The following is a 17,943-nucleotide window of genomic DNA, read 5'->3' as shown; positions in this document are numbered from 1 at the left end:
AATGGCCTCAATAGGGCAAACCTGCTCGATGTAATCGCTCCCTGCTCCTGACGGCGTTCGCCTCCATATGCCTCTGGCTCCATTCTCTGGCGGGTTATCGCGCCTCGTCGAAGGGAACAGCTGTGCGTTTGATCTGACCCCTCAAATTCAATTATGGCCCAATCAGACCCCCCCCGAGATAAACCTCTGGGCTAGTAAAAGTGCTCTTGTCTCGTTTGGAAAATGGAGATGAACGGTAGACTCACAAATCAATCCATATCTTAAAACAAATTTGCTCTTTTTCCGTTTTTGTTTTTTAAAACACCTGCCGTCAGTCCAGATCCATGAACTCCTCATGATCACATCTTTTACAGTGATGCTCTTGGTGATGAGCGGGTGCAAGTATCCAGCACAGGCTCCTTGGTTTAATTTCATTAAGTGGAAAGAGAATAAAGTCCACATTTACTCTGGAAGTGCTGCAGGGCGCGGACGAATCAATTTTATTATTGGTGGGGGAACTCTATCAGAAAAAAAAAGAAAAGAAAAAGGATGCCTTGGCACTGACAGACATGATTCAGCGTGATCACTTTTCAATGCTGAGCCTTTGTTATTTAACCTGTCTCCAATATTCCTTGAACTGTCCCCTTATTTCACCACTTGCCCTACATTTTTCTGCTGATGCCGTTTTTAAATATGAAAAAAAGCAACGTGGCCAGACAGTTGCGTTGCTGTGTTAGACGCGCACGGACTATTTTTTTTTTAAGTTCAAAACGTCATAGCAACGACGAATCAGAATTTCAGCCGTGGTTGATGTTGCCCGACGTCGCTCCTCCTCTCTTCTTTTCCAGTGGAAAAAATGACAAACATCTTCAGAAGATAGGAAGCAATAATTTAACTGGGATGTGTGTGTGTGTGTATTAGCTCTTCAGCCTTGTCAGGACCAGTAGACCACCAAAACCTGGTCCCAATGAGGCAGAACCTTGTTGGGTTGAGGTTAGGCATTAACACTTGGGGTAAGCTGTCCAAATTAATCGACGTCATTGTGTGTGTTTATGAGAGGTTTTCCATCTGTTGGATGAACCAAATATAGTCTCACCCACTCATTTCCGACTGGTCACTTTTGACAGCGAGCAAAGTGGTGGGTATATAAATCTGTATCATGAGGCATTGAGGCAATAAAATGAAAGAAAAACAATATCTATGATTAAGGAAAGCTATGAAACCTGTCAGATTAGACCAAACACTGGTGAACGGTGAACTTAATCATCGCAGATACAATTTTCGCTTGGCAGGCTGTCGCGTGGATCGTCCACTTGACTGGCAACAGTCGTCCATGAATCATTCTGAAAATAAACCCAAAAAAAAAAAACATTCAAAAGATCATGCAATATCACTGCGGTAAACAGAGGACGGAGATATTCATATCTTTCGTTTGACTCCTGACCTTTTCACCGGCCTGTTTCTCATTCATCCCCGTTGCATCAGTATAAACCAATAAAATCTGACGGACAACGCTTTGATCAAACAGCGGCACCGGGGAGGCATCAAGAAGTGGAAAAACCTGGAGATGAGTGTGTCTTGAGGAGGCATGCACTTGGCAAGTAAAAATAGCCGTAAAAGGCCTGAGGTAAGTTCACTGTCTGAAACTCCCCGAACTGATTTTAGGTACAGCAGCAAGTGTGGGTGTGAAAATGGCCCCGAGAGTCGTTAAGCTGCTTTAAGAGACGCAGCTGAGAGGAAATATGAAACAGCGTGGTACCTTAACCAAACATTCTCACCTATTACCACAGTTTGTGGGATTCTTTGGTCATGCTTTTATTGTCAAACTCGACGCGATTACAAATCCACTTCAATGGACTCAGTGGCTCAACGCTTAAACAGGGAAGGGAAACACAACAAAAGGTAGACGGCACTTGAACCTAGGGCAATGATCGCATGAATTATACATGGACCTGTGGTGCACTATGGGAAATATTTGAGCAAATTGATTCAGCTTTACTCTTTTTTTTTTTTAAGCCTTTGTTCCCAAAATATTCATGATTCCCAAATTGCCATTAACAGAGCGAGTAAAACGGACTGGAGGACTCCTTACTGTGAATTAACAGTTAACTGTTATGGCGACCATTTTTTTTTGGTATGTGTTAGGACAACTTAGTAAATAGTTTGTGGTTGTGTTACTGTATACATATTTATTTATATCTTAGGATTTTTTTTGTATTTTCCAATGTTATTCTATTTAAATGCACCATCACACCAAGTCAAATTTTTTGTATGTTTAAATGTACTTGGCAATAAAAAAAAAACCCAATTCTGATTTAGATATAATTCAAAACTTTGCATACTTCAGTAAAAAAAAAAAAAGTTGCATTTTAATCTCTTACATGAACACGCAGACTTTTACATGGCTTTCATTGTTATTTTGTCGGTTTGTATTGTGCTCGAGAAGCTGCTGCCCACAGAGTGAGCGCTGGCATTGTCTCGTTGGAAGCGCGGGGCACTGCCAGACCTCGGTTGCTCGCAGGAGGTGAGGATATGCGAGGGCCTGCATGATGAGAGCAGCTGGAACCCACAATTTTCCCTCAACTCATCATAATCATAATCCTTCTGCACTGTGCTGCTGAATGTGTTTTTTTGTATGCGAGCCTGTGTGTGTGTGTGTGTGTGTGTGTGTGTGTGTGTGGGTGGGAGTCAGCAAGTATAAGCAAGGGAGTGAGTGAGTGAGTGAGTGAATGCGTGCATGATGGAGTGAAAGTCATAATACTGAAGCGCGTGTTGATGTCTTGAAATGTTACCAAGCCAACCATGGAACAAACTTCTAGCAGCAGCGTCACCCCAAAGATAATCCTCACAATAAAGCAGAAAAAGTTGAAAATACTCAAACGGGAATGAGGCCGGCAACTCACACCTCCTAGTCGGCCATGTTTAGACATGATGATGTAATTCTTGAGAGATATTGCACCCGTGTCACCACACAAAGAGCGAGAGAGACACACCGAGACATTAGCTCTCGAGTTTGTGCCTCGACTTTCCAGTCCTTTTATAAGAGCCAGGGGATGAAGGGATGGAAGTAATTGGGCCTAAACTTATTAGTGAATTGCAACGCAATTAGGTTTGCAAGACGCATGAACAGCCTCTATATACAGCATTACTGGACTGCGATGAATATGGTTTTAGTATACTTTAATATGATGACTGGCACATGTCTGTTTGAACATGACATCATTTTCTTTTTTTGAGTCCATTATTGACTAGGGCTTCTTTTCAATGAGAAAATGTTGGTGTTTTTATGACCACTACTACTATTATTTCTTCGATGCGCGTACGAGCGAAGAATAATTATGAGTGATACTTAACTTAAGTTGAGAACACACAAGGGCAATATACAGGCCCAGGGCAGGATCCGGTCCTTGATGTCCTAAGATTAGCTTCCTTTGGAAAACGAGATGCTGCATCTGAAGTGGTTTATCTTCAAATGCATTTTCCCCGATAAACAAACATAGGACATTAAAATGACCCTAATTTAATCCAGCTCTCGTATTTATGGTCTGTATATGTCGCATATCACTTTTCTAGTCTTGATGACCACTCAAAGCTGCTCACCCATTCACTCACACACACACACAGACTTTCACTCACTCATCTTTCATAACCATTCACACGCTGCCAAGCACAGCCGTCAGTAGCAACATGGGGTTAAGTGTGTGTGGACTCGGGGAGCCGGGATATGAACCCACGACCTTTGAGGTGAAAGACAGTCCGCTCAGCCACTGAGATACCGTCTCATTTATTCAACGCGCTTTAGGTCTTCTCGTCACTTTGTTCATTCCATAAAACACAGAAAACTCTCAAAACAACTCTCCTTTAAGGAATATGTTCCATCTCTGGTGGTAACTTCCTGCGTGCCTCAGGACAGCCCGTCACAAGCACTGTTAGATCTGGGTCAAACAGCTTATTGGATCTCTGACGCTGATGAAAACAACTCCCTACAAGTATTGAAACACATTGTCGTTATTTCGTCATATAAATACGCACGTGGTACGACCCGGACCGCAACCGATTTCAATGACAATGAACTCATGCTGCCATTCTTTCTCATTTTAGACTACTTGCTTGTTATTGTGACGTACTTTGTTTGACATTTGGATGGAGCGGTGTTGTCTGATAGCATGAGAGCTGTGTTACAGGATCTGGGCTCTGTGAAATGTAACCGAGAATCCTATCACTTGCATGTAAAATCCGTATTACTTTCCCCTATCTCATAACAATATTCATTACAAACCTTGGGCCGTTCCAGAATCAGCAGTTCGGCGCAGGGCTGCTTTATTGCCCTCTGCGAAAAAAAAAAAAAAGGGCTCTACCTCGTAAAAGCTTTATGCTGTAGCACTGGCAGACATTTGGCATTTACATTTATCATCAACTTCGGTTAATTAAACTCGGCCCATCCACCATCTTGATTGCACAACGGTTAAAAAGAGAAAGAGAGGGAAAAAAAAAAAGGACAATATTTCCTCCACAGCGGTGTCATATGAGGAAGAACACTGAACATAGCTGAACGAAGAGCTGCCACATACACACACAAACATTTGCCAAGATGTTGAAAAATCAGACGTAAGCCAAAGTTTTCTCAGATTCACTTTTGCAGTAATGTGCTTTTGAAATGATCCAAATTTCATGGTCAGTCGTCTTTACTCATTGGTCTTTACTCAGGCTCATTAGCAAGTAAAGTGCAGGTAAACAAATCTACATTTATCCCCTCACTCTGCCCACGTGCCAATGAGCTGGCCTTTAAAATTGATCTTAATGACTCATGGCTTTTGCTGAGGCTGTCTGCATGACTGGGATTTATTTATTTATTTATTTATTTATCTTTTTCCCATTTTTATTGCCGTGTCATTACACTGCTCAAGATTGTTCCATTAGAGTTTGTTCCTGTGTGCTCATTTGCAACACGGACCAAAACAAGCTCATCGTTTGAATTCGATTCTGAGCAGATTATCATTCGCGATCATATCGTTGCATGAAGCCACATTAATATATATAAAAAAAAAAAATCCAATGCTAAATCCTGGAGGAACACTTCATTAAATTAGTCATATGAAGCAAGAGCAGCAGAATAAAGCTTATTTATGATTAGGTAAAAAGATCAAGATATATTGCTTATATTAATCAAACATTAGCAGACAGTATGTTGAAAGAAATATCAAGTTATGGAGTAATTATGTACACTCCGCGACCAAACTAAGGATGAAAAACTCTGTTGCATTTTGAATTATATATTATTGATAGGATTCATAAATGTGACGCCCGTGGGGAGTGTAATGTATATGAAGGCGATGCCCTCCTTTAGAGAATTCTAAAGATATACGGACGCGGTAAATGTGTCATCATCTTCAATAAGTCATCACAGAATTCACAGACAGTGTTGCAGGCAAACTGTTCAGTGACATGCAAATGGGAAACGAGAAGTGAAATCCCGACCGTGACGGGCACACAGTCTAAACTGTGATGCATGACATAACGGCCCGATGGAGTCTCGACTTGCCAAGGCAGTAAAATCAACTCAGTGTAATTTGTGTAGCCTGCCACTTGTCATTCTATCACTCTCATTTACTTGCCCCACTGTGCTTTTTTTCCCCCCCCACCCCCCTTCCTTAACAACAAGCACCAGACACTGTCACTGGACCATCACTGACTCGGCTCAAATGACTTCTGAAATTGCTTTGTTTCCCCTTCCTCGTGCACACATGTCGCAGATGTTGTTTTGGGGGGCGCGAGTGGCTGCTTGCCAAAAATCAAGCGTGACACGCCATTAGCAAGTGAGCTGACTGCGCGCAGTTTGGTCCTTTCTTCCATTATTCATTTTTGTTGGAGGGCGCGGAGGAAGTGAGAAGCCGCCAGTGTTTATTCTGCTGGAGGGAGGGTAGCACTGGCACTATTGTGAACCTGGGCCGAGCATAATCTGCTGTGGCGATGAGTCATCTTTAGCATGCATTGCTGGATTTGGATGCAAAGAATAGAATAAATAAAAAAAGGCATGTTTCTATTTGTGACACTTCCTATAGAAATGCCGTAAAACGACTGATTAAAATCGTACGTACAGTCATTTGGATTAGAGTAAACCGTTTAAACGGTTACATTAATTGCGCCCTTGAAATAATTCAGGCGAATATCTGCGAGATGACAGATTCATTTCCTCAATTAAATGCAAGTCTGTTGGGGGGTGGCGGGGGCTGAGGTGAATCAGTATGTTGCGGCTCTCCCCCCAAGTTGCTCTGAGGTCAACTTCGGATTAACTAACGTGATGTATCCCCTCTGCCACAAAGCATTAGTCCTCACATTGTTCTCTGGCTTGACTCACAAGGCAGGCATTGCTTTCAATTACACCCTCAACTTTTCTTTTTAATTAAATGTACAGGCAGATTAATTACAGGACAGCTTAAATGATGAAAAAATTAGAGGTGTCCTGAAACATTGTGTTTGGTGTGAATCTGCCTGCCGCCTCCTCTTTGCACCCCTCCTCCCCCTCCGCCTCCTTCAACCCTTAAAGCTGTCACGCCTGCTGTTCAATAAGCAATCTGGTCGGGATGCGTACAAACGAGTGGAGTGGTGGGGGGGGTTGGGGGGTTGCAGTTTGTTTCTGTTTGCCAGACAGGTTCGATTCTTTGAGAGACACGGCCCACAAAACCAGACGCTCAGGGCTGGAGGCTGAGTAAAAACTAATTATGGTGGTGTTAAAAGGCGAGCTCAATGAGGCACAGCAAAGACAGCCAGATTCTCACCTCCTGACTGAAGCTCTGCAGGCCAACAGCGGGAAATGGTGGAACTAAATAAAGCCGTTCATACTTTGATCTGAAGAGCTCGACTCGTATATGGAGGTATAAGGGAGACGTGAGCGACGCTGTCCCTTTAGGAGGTGGAGGATTTTTTAGGCCGAGGTTGGTAGCGTCAGGTGGGGAAACGCTAACGCAAACGTTGTGTAATTGATTTACGTTAAAGCTCGGGTTTGCCACAGGAAGTGCAGCCAGAATTCTCAGCTCCATACAGACAAGCAGTGAATCCAGACAGTCAAACTCAGTATTAAATCTTTTTCCCTTCACCTTTACAGAAAAAAGAAAAAAAGGTCAACCCCGGTATTAAGAAAATTGGACTGCACTTACGTTAGACTATGTAATTATGCGTCGGCAGAGAATGATGACGTAGCTTTGTGGCGTTGCAACTAAAACGTTCTTAAGAGAGACTTCAAAATGTGCATCAAAGAAACCTCACCGTCGGTCATGATGCGTCAGGCTTAAGATAATTCACACTTGCTCCTAACATGGCTGTCACGGATGTACACTCCATTTGGAACCTTCCAAGGCAAATTTGACAATTCTGAAGATCTACCAGTGTTTTGTTTTGTTACAAAATGTAGCCTGTAGCTTTTCCGGACTCGACGTCCTTACCTGCAAATTCCCGGCAAAGTGGAACTGACGTTATCGAGACAATGAGGCGGTTTTTCTTTCAGACTCCCAGATGTCTGTAGACGGACATCCATCACGCCATCCAGAGTCACTGTGGTCTATATTTGGAGCGTACCAGAGGGCCTATAAAAAGGGAGAACAACAGATACGTGGGTATCAAATGAACGGATGAGGCAGAGCATGAGTGACACAAACATGTTATGAGAGATGAGCAACATCTGGTGTAATGGATCTAAATCCTCTGGTCGCCATACGCTACTATTCTCTCCATAATCTTGGCCCTAATTCCCATGTACCGCCTGGTTTAATGGACTCTTTAAAGTATTAGCGGTTTTTACATTCCTTTGCTTGTTTCTTCTATAATTTTGCCATCTACCATTTGTTAATGATGGTTATTAATAATGTGTTCAAAACAAACATGTTCGCCGTGTTTAAGCAGCATTACAGCAGAGAAAAAAATCTATTGACGGTTCAGCTGGGTTTTTTTTATACTGTTATAGTGTGACTCTGATGCATCCTTTGTGACTAAACGCTGTTTATTATTCTGCAGGATGTCTCAAAGGATTTAAAAAGTGGATTTTTTTTTTTTTTCTTCGCTCTCTTTCAAGACCGGTGGAATGTGAAGAAAGAAGGCAAAAGAGCAACACAAGGAGGTTTAGCGAGGTGGTCAAAACTGACTCCCGCTAAAATGAGCATGCCCCTGGACTAAACCCATGGGATTGAAAGTGGATTGAAAGCATCTCGCCATATATAGACAACTGCTGGCACAGCGAGGACAGCAAAAAAAAAAAAAAGAAAAGGGAGAGAGGGAACTTGGAGTGAATCAATGAGTGGGACGAGGATAAAGAAAAGGAGCACAGTGGAGAGAGAGGGAAAAGAGCAGTGGTGTGTTACCAGCTGACCATTGGAGCTTCCCCTTCAACTCTTCCATTACACCATTACTGACACAGAGGGTCCTGTTTTTACCCAGCCATGCAAAATTCTGCTTCATTGCCAAGCCTGCTGGCTGCCCCGCTGAGTGTCCAACCACCTTGTTGCTCCATCAACACCAGCAAATGGACACCATTGGAAGAGCAGACTTCATGGATGGCGAGGGCAAAAAAGGGCAGTGTGTTCAGAATGGCTTCATCATTGTATCCTGTGTTAGAGGGGAGTACTATTCTCAGATTTGATACACACACCCTAAATCCTTAAGTGGAATGGGAAGGCGATGCTGTGTGTGTGTGTGTGTGTGTGTGTGTGTGTGTGTGTTGTACAACTGATATACTCAGCCCTCTCTTCAAAGCTGCACCCCTAAGTCACAGGAAGTCCTTGTCTGCAGTGAAACAGGAAATGCTGCCTTCACTTTCCCTTGCACACAGGTAGACTAGCTAATTCTAGTATATACTGAACAGCCACAGGGGGCTTCTCGCTTGATTTACAACGCCACTGCACATTTTCCTGAGGAGTTCCTGGTCTCAATCGCTAGGTTGAGGTCTTTCTAATAGCACACGATATTGATTTTGTAACATATGTGCCCATTTAGAGGAAAATGGATGATAAAGCCCTGCAGATATGAGTGGACACCAGTGTGATTGACAAAATGGTATGATCCAATCGGAGCACAGGTTGCAGACTATGAAACAAATCTGTTGCAAAACCCTCAGCGTGGTACTAGTCAAATCCAAACTCTTAAGGCTTCAAAAACGATTTCTGAATATTATGGGTGGTGCCGCGACAGGTTGCATTCCATGTTGTCTGAATAAAATGATTGGTTGTCTTTGGCTACATCTATACTAGTACCGTTTCATTTAAAAACATATTTCTGGTCCAGATACACTCACTTATTGGTCCTGATAAGCCACATACACTTCCCATGGGAAGTGTATGTCATGGGACTAATAAAGGATTATTTGTTTTACATAATCCATAATAAAAAAAATAAAATAAAAAAAAAAAACTCTTAACAGTGACTCATCAGTCAAATAAAATAAATCCTTGCTCTGAATTTTCACAATTGTTGTTACTCATTAATAGTATTTCCTGAAACCAAGCAAACAACTGCAGAGGAGAGCATGAGCTTCGTGTTTTAAAACACACATACCTGAAAGTTCACACGATTTTTTGTTCCTTTTTTAGACATTTGTTTAATGGCCATCAGGATGTGAAGGAGATTTCAAATTGTAAGATTAAACACAAAAAGTTATTTCAAAAAACAAATCACAGACCCTAGATTAAATTAGCAAAATGTAATTTGAAGTAGTGCTTGGTGAGGAATGCAGTTATTACCACATGGAGAAAAAAAAACGAGATAGTTTTTTTTTATTTTTACTTTGTGGAGCCTCTCCTCAGCAAGAATCTGTATGCCGGGCCTCTTCCCTGCTCTTTCTTGTTGCTTCCTAGCATACTCGCGCACATCCTCAGCATCCCCACTTCTCTAATGAGGCGTGATCACTGTGTTAAACTGCTAATTAAAATCAGATAGTAAAGCCTACTACCCATAATCCCTCTTGGCTTGCGCTCCAAACACCAGGCTGGCTGTCGCCTGGCATTATGCTTCGGCGGATCCCAGGCAGCGGGGGCAACAAGTTGCTGGCCTCACTTTCGCAGAGCAGCCGATGCATCAATCAGCAGCTAATCTTTGAAACGCCACAATGACGAGGGGACAAAAACTTTCCTTTCAGATGATCCTTTTCTTGGCGTGGCCCAGCTGCATGCGCATGTAAGGTGCATGTGAGGATGCGCATAAGTAAGCAGATTACGGACAAACATGCTTGTGGCATACGGTGCATGTCGGCGTTGTACATATTTGAAGAGAGAGGCTCTAATTTGAACACAATGAGGGCGACAATGCAAACACTGATTGTATCGAAGAGGAATCGGGCTTTCACGGAACATCTGGTGGGCCATTACGGAGCATACGCTAATGATCAGCCTTGCAAAATTGATGAGTCATTGATCTGCGGCGCTCACTGGATTTCAGATTTATGAAACGTACCCTCAATGCACAGCACTGTGAAGAAGAATGAGGGAATAACTTCCTGCTTTTGCTGAAGAGACAAAGACTGAAAAAAAAGACTGACAGTGCCCTCTTTTTTGAAGAGAGAAAAAATTAGTGACATCTAATGGAGGCCTCCGTTTCCCATGCACGTCACTGCGTTCACACTGAATGTCATGCCCATCACCTGTAAAGCAACAGGTGATATATTTTACTTGCATTTAGTGTGAACATAGTCAGGGAATTACGGTGGCCTTCGCATCTATCTATGTATAAATTTCAGGAACATCCGTTTGTCTGTGTGAGTCTGTCTGATGGTTCAAACTTGACAGGTGTCTTGCTGTGGGCACAAATAAATGCAGTTTGACGTTTGGATAAGTAATGCAAAAGATATATCAGTAACAGAAGCACACATCGGCTTTTGCCGCTCTACTGTAGCCACTCCCCCTCTCACTCACACAGCCCTGTGAGTGAGACAAGGCGCCGTCAAGCTGAGGCAGACGACAAACGCAGTGCATCCAACAAAAGACTGTTCACCCCACTCCCCTCCAGGAGGCGTTGCAGGTCTCTCCACACAGGTTCAGAGGAAGCTTCTTTCCTGCAGCGGTCACCCTACTGAACTCTAGCTCTGCTGCATCCCAGTGACGACCAACCAACTGTTATGCAACCATGGAGTTCAATTTTCCATATTTATTGTGTGCCATTATGTCAGTATCAGTATTTGCTTTCGACCATACACAAATAAAAATGTCACTGAACTTCTGCGGTGTAATAGCAACAATGAGCACTCAAACACACCAAACCAACAATTACTCCAAACACACACAAAAACAGATTTTGCACAGGCACTGCACTAGTTTCAGAAATGATCCAAACATTCTACAACTCTCTCACCCAATTTGCCCAAAGCCTTTGTCATTTCCTCCGCCTTCTTTGTTGATTAATCATCAGGTTTGTGTGGGAGGAGCCATTCTCCTTCATTTACGAAGCTCTCCCACTCTAAAAATGCCCACAATTTGGGCTGCTGTATAAACATGGTGGCACGAGATGGCAGTCTCCATAAAGCAAGGCCCTTGACTAAGGTCAAGTTCATCGCATCGTGGTATCACTTTGCACAGTTTTGTGAAATGATAGATGTCACCATATTTTGGCCTGAAGATGGAATGAATGGGCTTTTTCGATTCACCATCAATAAGCATTGTGGCACTCTGTTGTGGAAACCTCGTCAGAGAAGAAACCGCTGTCACAACTTGGCGAGTTTCACCGTTGTCTTTTTGGAGCTCAGTACGGATGAGAACCGCTTCCAGCGATACTTTCCCATGGCGAGTAGACTCTCAGCAGCTGGGATGAAATGCTTGTAGTCGATATCACTGTGGGAAATCCTGGCCTGGGCTCAATATGAGCTAGCAAGTCATATTGTATATTGATCCGTTTCTCAATCATACAGAGCTCCCGAAGTACATTGTGAAACTCGCCGAGATGCGTGCGGCTCCGGGTGATGGTGTCGTGAAACCACACATAACCACGGTTTCTCCGGGTCTGGGTGCCCACACTCAGAAATAAGTCTTGAGCAATGTCTATGTGTACCAATCTCACGTCTCGGCTTGGCCGGCGCAAACCAAAATTGTTTTAAATTAAAATTTAAAAAGTATTCTTATACATTCATACAGGTAGTATATTAAAAAAAAAAAAAAAATTCAATGAAAGCTTATGAGTGTTACAAAATGAATCAGATCAACGTGTGATTGTGTGCATGTTCTGATATTTGAGCTCCTACTTACATTCTCGAAACGAGAAAAAAGTTTTCCCCTTACCAATGTCCAATTAATATTCTCTGTTGTCGTGTGGTCAAAACCTTAGCGATCTCCTGTCTCCTCTGCTCGGGGCGGTGCGGCGCTGAGGGCACGGCTCCAAACAAACTCAGGTCTCCACATTGGAGAGTTGGGGCTGAACTCTGTGCCTTACTCTGCTACCTCATTAGCCTGCATGCACACCGGCATCTGTTCTATCACGAAACCTTATATCACCACACCAAAGAGGAAGAATAACAGCCCATCATTGGACCATGTGGGATTAGATCAGCGATGACCAGAGTTCAGTGACCGCGTTCAGCTTTCATGCATTCGGAAAAGAAATGACCTCATTTAATGGCAAGGAATAACCAAATAAACCTTTTCAAACGGGATGTGGTCAAAGTCGGCTGGCTTTTCTAGTTCTCAAAGAGAGGAAATAAAATGAGAGAGAGAGAGTGAGAAGAGAAGAAAAGAGGAAGAGGAAATCGACAGGCAGGGTCATTGAGCACATCAGGAACACAGGGGCCCCGCTCAGCTGGAGGGACTCTGGCGAGGACGGAGCTACCTATCTTATGGTGACAAGCAGCAAATGGCGGCCCATTACTGCGCAGACTGCTAATGCCAAACTTTGTGCCCCAGGGGACTGACCCTGTTCCCCAAACACGAGGAGCGGAGTCCTGCCAGGGTGACATACATGACAGCCTCCATTCACACCCACAACTGCATGAGATAATAACTGTATAAATCACAAGAGACTTATACACTCTTCCTCGCTCTCTCAGTCTGTGGCTGCTCTCAATCTGTGTCTTCACTGCTTCTAACACTTGTTGTTCCTAATTGTCTAGTTTTCCTCTCTCCTTTCCTTCCCACTCTCATTCTATATCATCTCTTAACAAATTCCTCGACACACACACACACACATCCTTCCAATGTGTTCTCATTCCCTGTCGGATAAATTCCTTGGGGGAAAAAAAAGGTGAGGACAGCTGGTGAAAACCATTAATATTGATTAAACAATCTCGGTTCATCATATCCAAAAAATAGTGCTGCCACTGTAGATTGAAATGCACACTACAGCATATGAACAGGAACAAGCTTTATTATTAACCATGCTCCATCCATTCCTATCAAAGTATATTTTGTGTAAAATTGCCCATCAATGGACCAAAACAATGTCATTAAATGTCCATATTCTGACCAATTCAGGTGTCTCAGAGCACGAGGTCTTAAAATCTAAAGTGTAATTGTTTTCTGATACAGAACACTGGTTATCGCAAGTATTAGACGCCAAAATAAAACCGAATCCATTCATTTCTGGTTGTCAAGGTTTTTAGCAGGGTACAGTGAGAGTTCTTTTTTTTTATTATTATTTTCATCACTTGTTCTGAAGATGTTAGTATTTAAAAACTGGAAGTCTGTGTACCTTCCAACACTGCTGGTACTAGAAAAAATGAAATGCATTATTATGTGAACATAGGAAAAAAAAACAAAAGCAACGGAAAACACTAATTAAATCAACATGAAACCATATGGAGGGAAGTTGATTTATAAAACTGGTTGTCTGCCTAATTGCTTTTCTTTCTTTTCCATCCATGGTGTTTTTGTTTGTCTACATGTGAATGACTGAAGTTAATGGAGGTGAAGTTGTGGACACTGTATTTATTTTTATTTAGCTTCAACACTTCTCATCTCTGTGCCTAATGATTTAGACAATAATTCAGCCGTGGGGTCATTCGGTGTTGTTGCCACATGTTTTTTTTTGTGTGTGTTTTGGCAATCTTAACTGCAATGGAGTCCCATGCAACCGTGGCTTAATACAAAACTACATAGCTGGGATCGTGCCCTAGATCATAGAAGCATGCAGACTTCATTGAACCTTTGATGACGTGTGTGGTGAGGTATTGATGTGCATTTGCATGGCATGCATTTTGTTTACATTAGACGTTAAGATGAGCCGCTTTGTCTTGAAGCAGCTGTAGTTTTCCCATTGTCCTATCACATCACTGAGCAACAGTCAAGATTGTATAATAAGTGTGTGTTTAGTCAAGTGTGGTGTGAGAAAACCAGAAGTATTTTTTTTTAAATAAGAGATCAATCTATAAGTTTAGTCCGTGACAGTTTACCATCTATACCTGGGGTGCCCAACCCAGGGGTTCTAGAGACCTTGTAAATTTTGGATGCACCAATATATGTAGTTGCATCATCTGCATATTTGTAAACAATAAGAATTGGAAAGAACTGATCGTTACTTCAGCTTGTTTGTCTGTTTTGTTTTGTAGATGTATTTTTCTTTTTGTTTTTTTGGAGTTTGGAAAAAAAGGGGTGGGGTGGGGGGGGTGGGGGAGTCAGGGTGAACGATGAAGGGAACGGACTTGTACAGAAAGGCAGACTTGTCTCTTTGTTCCCCCAGGCCTGTGTTATGGGCACTGACTATTTGACATCGAGATACAGCACTGAGGGGAAGACAGAGTGAGGCAGACACACAGACACTCACATAGAGCGGGAGACATCAGAGCTCGCATGCCTTGAGGGGTTGTGTAAATGTGAGTCATGCCATGATGGGGTGACGTGTTCATGGGCAGCGTCATCCTTATAACTTTCATTTTGTTTGGTGAGTTCAGACAGTTGTGACTTCCTTGCACCGGTTCTTTAGTGAGTGACAAAAGAAACGAAAATGGCAGACTGGGGACAAAAAAGAAAAGAAAAAAAGAGGGTAGCTGTGGAAGTTTAAGGAATTCATAAGAGAAAAAATAAGCCGATGGCAAAATTCCACAGTCCTTGCTGTTCAAATTTGAGTCTGAATGAAGTTGATGTTTCCCAAATCATCAAAGCTGAGTCAAAACAGAGCATTATGGTATTATGAGGGTATTGTTATTATTGGTCGTAATTATTGAAAAATAATCATTAGTGATTATAATTATCGTGGTTACCATTTTGTTGAAACAATGTAATCAGCAAATCAATGTTGTTCTCCTTTATGTGACAATTTAAAACATTAAGAAAGTTCATTTTTTTGTATTATTTAACATCTTTTAAATGACTTGACTTATATAACATCACAAATCCAGTGTGACAATGTCAGAATCAATAAATCCACATCTTTTTTAAGCAAATGTCTACTTTACTTTTATAAGAAAATCCCTCTGCGCTGGGATTGTTATCCTGCACTTGTACAAATTGAAACCAGAAGTTGCCTGAAGGACATACAGTAGAATTAATCTGAAAACATAATTTGCATTGAAAGATTGTTGGCCATAGAGCAGTTTGCATAATTAGTAGTTAATGGGCTAAAACATGCAAAAGCTCCAGTATGGTCTTCTAATTAGTTTTTGGCCCTTAATAATTTATTTCAGCTTGGTGCTATAAATCTCTTTTTCTTTTTTTTTTTTGCACAAAAAACAAGGGTTGTTATGCCATTTTAGACTTCAAAATGGAGACGAATAGAGAACAATGTCGCAAAACTCCCACTTTCAGCGTGTACAGCCTTCCTGCTTCGCCCTTGGCTCACACCGCTTTTGACTGCAACAATGAAAAGTGAGGCCACAAACCACTGGAGAGAGATGGGAGCAACACCTTTGGGTAATGCACTCCACACAATGGTCCCATTTACTGAGGCACCTGAGAGAGAAAGAGGGCTCCGTGGTGCAAAACAGCACATTACTGTGTAGGAGGTGGACTGTGTAGGATTTCAGTCCAATCACACGGTTTCCTGCTCGCAGTTGACGATAAACACACGCGAGGGAAAGTGGATAGTTGCAATTCTAGGATGTGTAGGTGTGTACGGCTGAGAGGAAATCTGTTTTTTCATCAATATGGATCAAAATGGGCCTGATTTACTTTAAGGTGTGCGTGTGTAAAAAAAAAAAAACGTCAGCCACAGAAATATGTGCCCGCGACTCAAATTACAGGCTGCCCTGGGGATCTTTCAAATGTGCAAGATGCTACGATACTTCCTGTCAATTAAGGAGGTTTTCTATAATTAATACACATTATCACACATTGACTGTTTCAGTCATACACCTGTTTGCAGCCTCCTTGGTTTGACCATTTCCTACAGTTTTCCAAACCATCCTGTAACTCCAAAATGTCTTTTTGTTAACCTTTCCTACTCGTGCCTGCTAAATCTTCATGCCGGAAACTAAGACATGCAAACCCTGCCGCCTCCGTCCCACTACACCCTACGTCATCTATTTTTTCTCAATGAGTTGAGTATGCCAATACGAGATAAAGTGTCTTCAAATGGTTGTTATACCCCCCCAAACACAGTCTAATCAGTAAAGAGCAGCAGAAATAAATAGTCTATTTAAACAGAAGGCGTTTGTGCCATATGACCGCAGATAATTTAAACTTGAATACATTCCCCCAACTTTGTAATTGTTCACTTCTTATCTGCGCTCTCTTTTCATCTTACATTTGGCCAAGTTATCAGAAAAAGAAGTTAATTTAAACAGAACAATGGCATGCATTTCAAAGTAGGCTACAGCCACAGCGTTGTACATGTGTACGTCCATTTTATTGTTTTTACTTTCGTCTGTCCCTCTGGTTAGTCTTTCATTATGAACCAAAGTCCATCTTTGCCCCCCGCACACAGCGAGTCTCAGAGTTCGGTTGGTGTTACAAATCCCGTCTGAATTCCTCAGTGAAAGGGATTGAGTGCCCATGTCGTGACGGTGCATTCCAAAAAGCAGCAGGGCATCCTCTTTGATACATGCCCGAAGGAAAAAAAAAACAAAAACGCACACACAGCTTCGTTGCCTATGAAGGTGGCATTTTCTATCAAAGCAAAAGGCCATAATCCAGACTTATACACTAAATCCTATGTATACTGACATAATGCCCTCTAAGCTGCCTAATTCCTTTTTGAGCCCTGTTTTCTCCACTGCCTCTCCCTTTTTTGTCTGTCTGTCTGTCTTTGCTCTTTTTTCTCACTCGCAGTGCATCTTTCTTGCTCTTCTCTATCTCTCTCTGTGTCTTTTCACATGCGTATCACTTCACCCACTTCACAGTGTTGTCCTTGTTTATATTTATTCCTTTATTTTACCTCTTTTTTTTCCACTTTCCTCTCTTCTCATTGTCTCATACATATTTATATTCTTCACCCTATCCCCCTTTTTTTCTACTCAAGTATTTTTTCTGTCTGTTCTCTCATCACAACAACAACAACAACGCTACTGATATTCTCTACTTTGCCCAAACAACTATCCAAATGCTGGGTTGCTAGGATACTAGGTGGCCATTGTGATTGGTTCTCATTATGGCTGGGATTTGCCGTTTAATCCATGCAATGTAATGTAATGTAATGGCGCGCTCTCCAGTGTACAGGCAAGGCTTAACTCCTCAGATGAGCGTGTGTTTAAGCAATGATTGGGTGCTATCATGTATCTGCAAACTCACTGAGCTAATACGGCTAAAAATAAACTCCAGTTCCTCGTCTTGCTCACTGCAGAGCGGCGTCAGTCACGAAGAAAGAACACACTCTCTGTTTGCCGTCCTTCACAACAAACGGCATGTGCGTTTGTCACTTGTGTGATGCACGGCTGAGATAAATCACTCTTTGCACGTGGGTGTAATGAGTGGTCATTGTGCCGTCATCACACGCTGGACTTCAAGGCAGCGGGCGCTATCACGTCGGGGGAAAAGAAGCTGGCTGGAAATGTCTTGTCAGACGTACGTGTTTGCACGCTCACAGAAGCAGCGGTGTTACATACACTGTATTGTCACATGTGTCACGGGG

General features: G+C 42.3%; 1 long non-coding RNA gene across 1 annotated transcript in view; it reads right to left on the bottom strand.

The window, feature by feature from the left end:
- Positions 1-7,553, bottom strand: part of LOC122766152 — a 53,044-nt gene extending 45,491 nt beyond the window's left edge. Inside the window, exon 1 of the long non-coding RNA XR_006360041.1 lies at positions 7,422-7,553. This is a non-coding gene — a long non-coding RNA (uncharacterized LOC122766152). The remainder of the gene's footprint in view (positions 1-7,421) is intronic.
- Between the last annotated feature and the right edge of the window lie 10,390 nt (positions 7,554-17,943).

This window comes from Solea senegalensis, linkage group LG3 (genome assembly GCF_019176455.1).
Source record: "Solea senegalensis isolate Sse05_10M linkage group LG3, IFAPA_SoseM_1, whole genome shotgun sequence".
Classification (NCBI taxonomy): Eukaryota; Metazoa; Chordata; class Actinopteri; order Pleuronectiformes; family Soleidae; genus Solea; species Solea senegalensis.
Note: the sequence above shows the minus strand (reverse complement) of the source record. Positions and strands in the feature narration are given on the sequence as shown.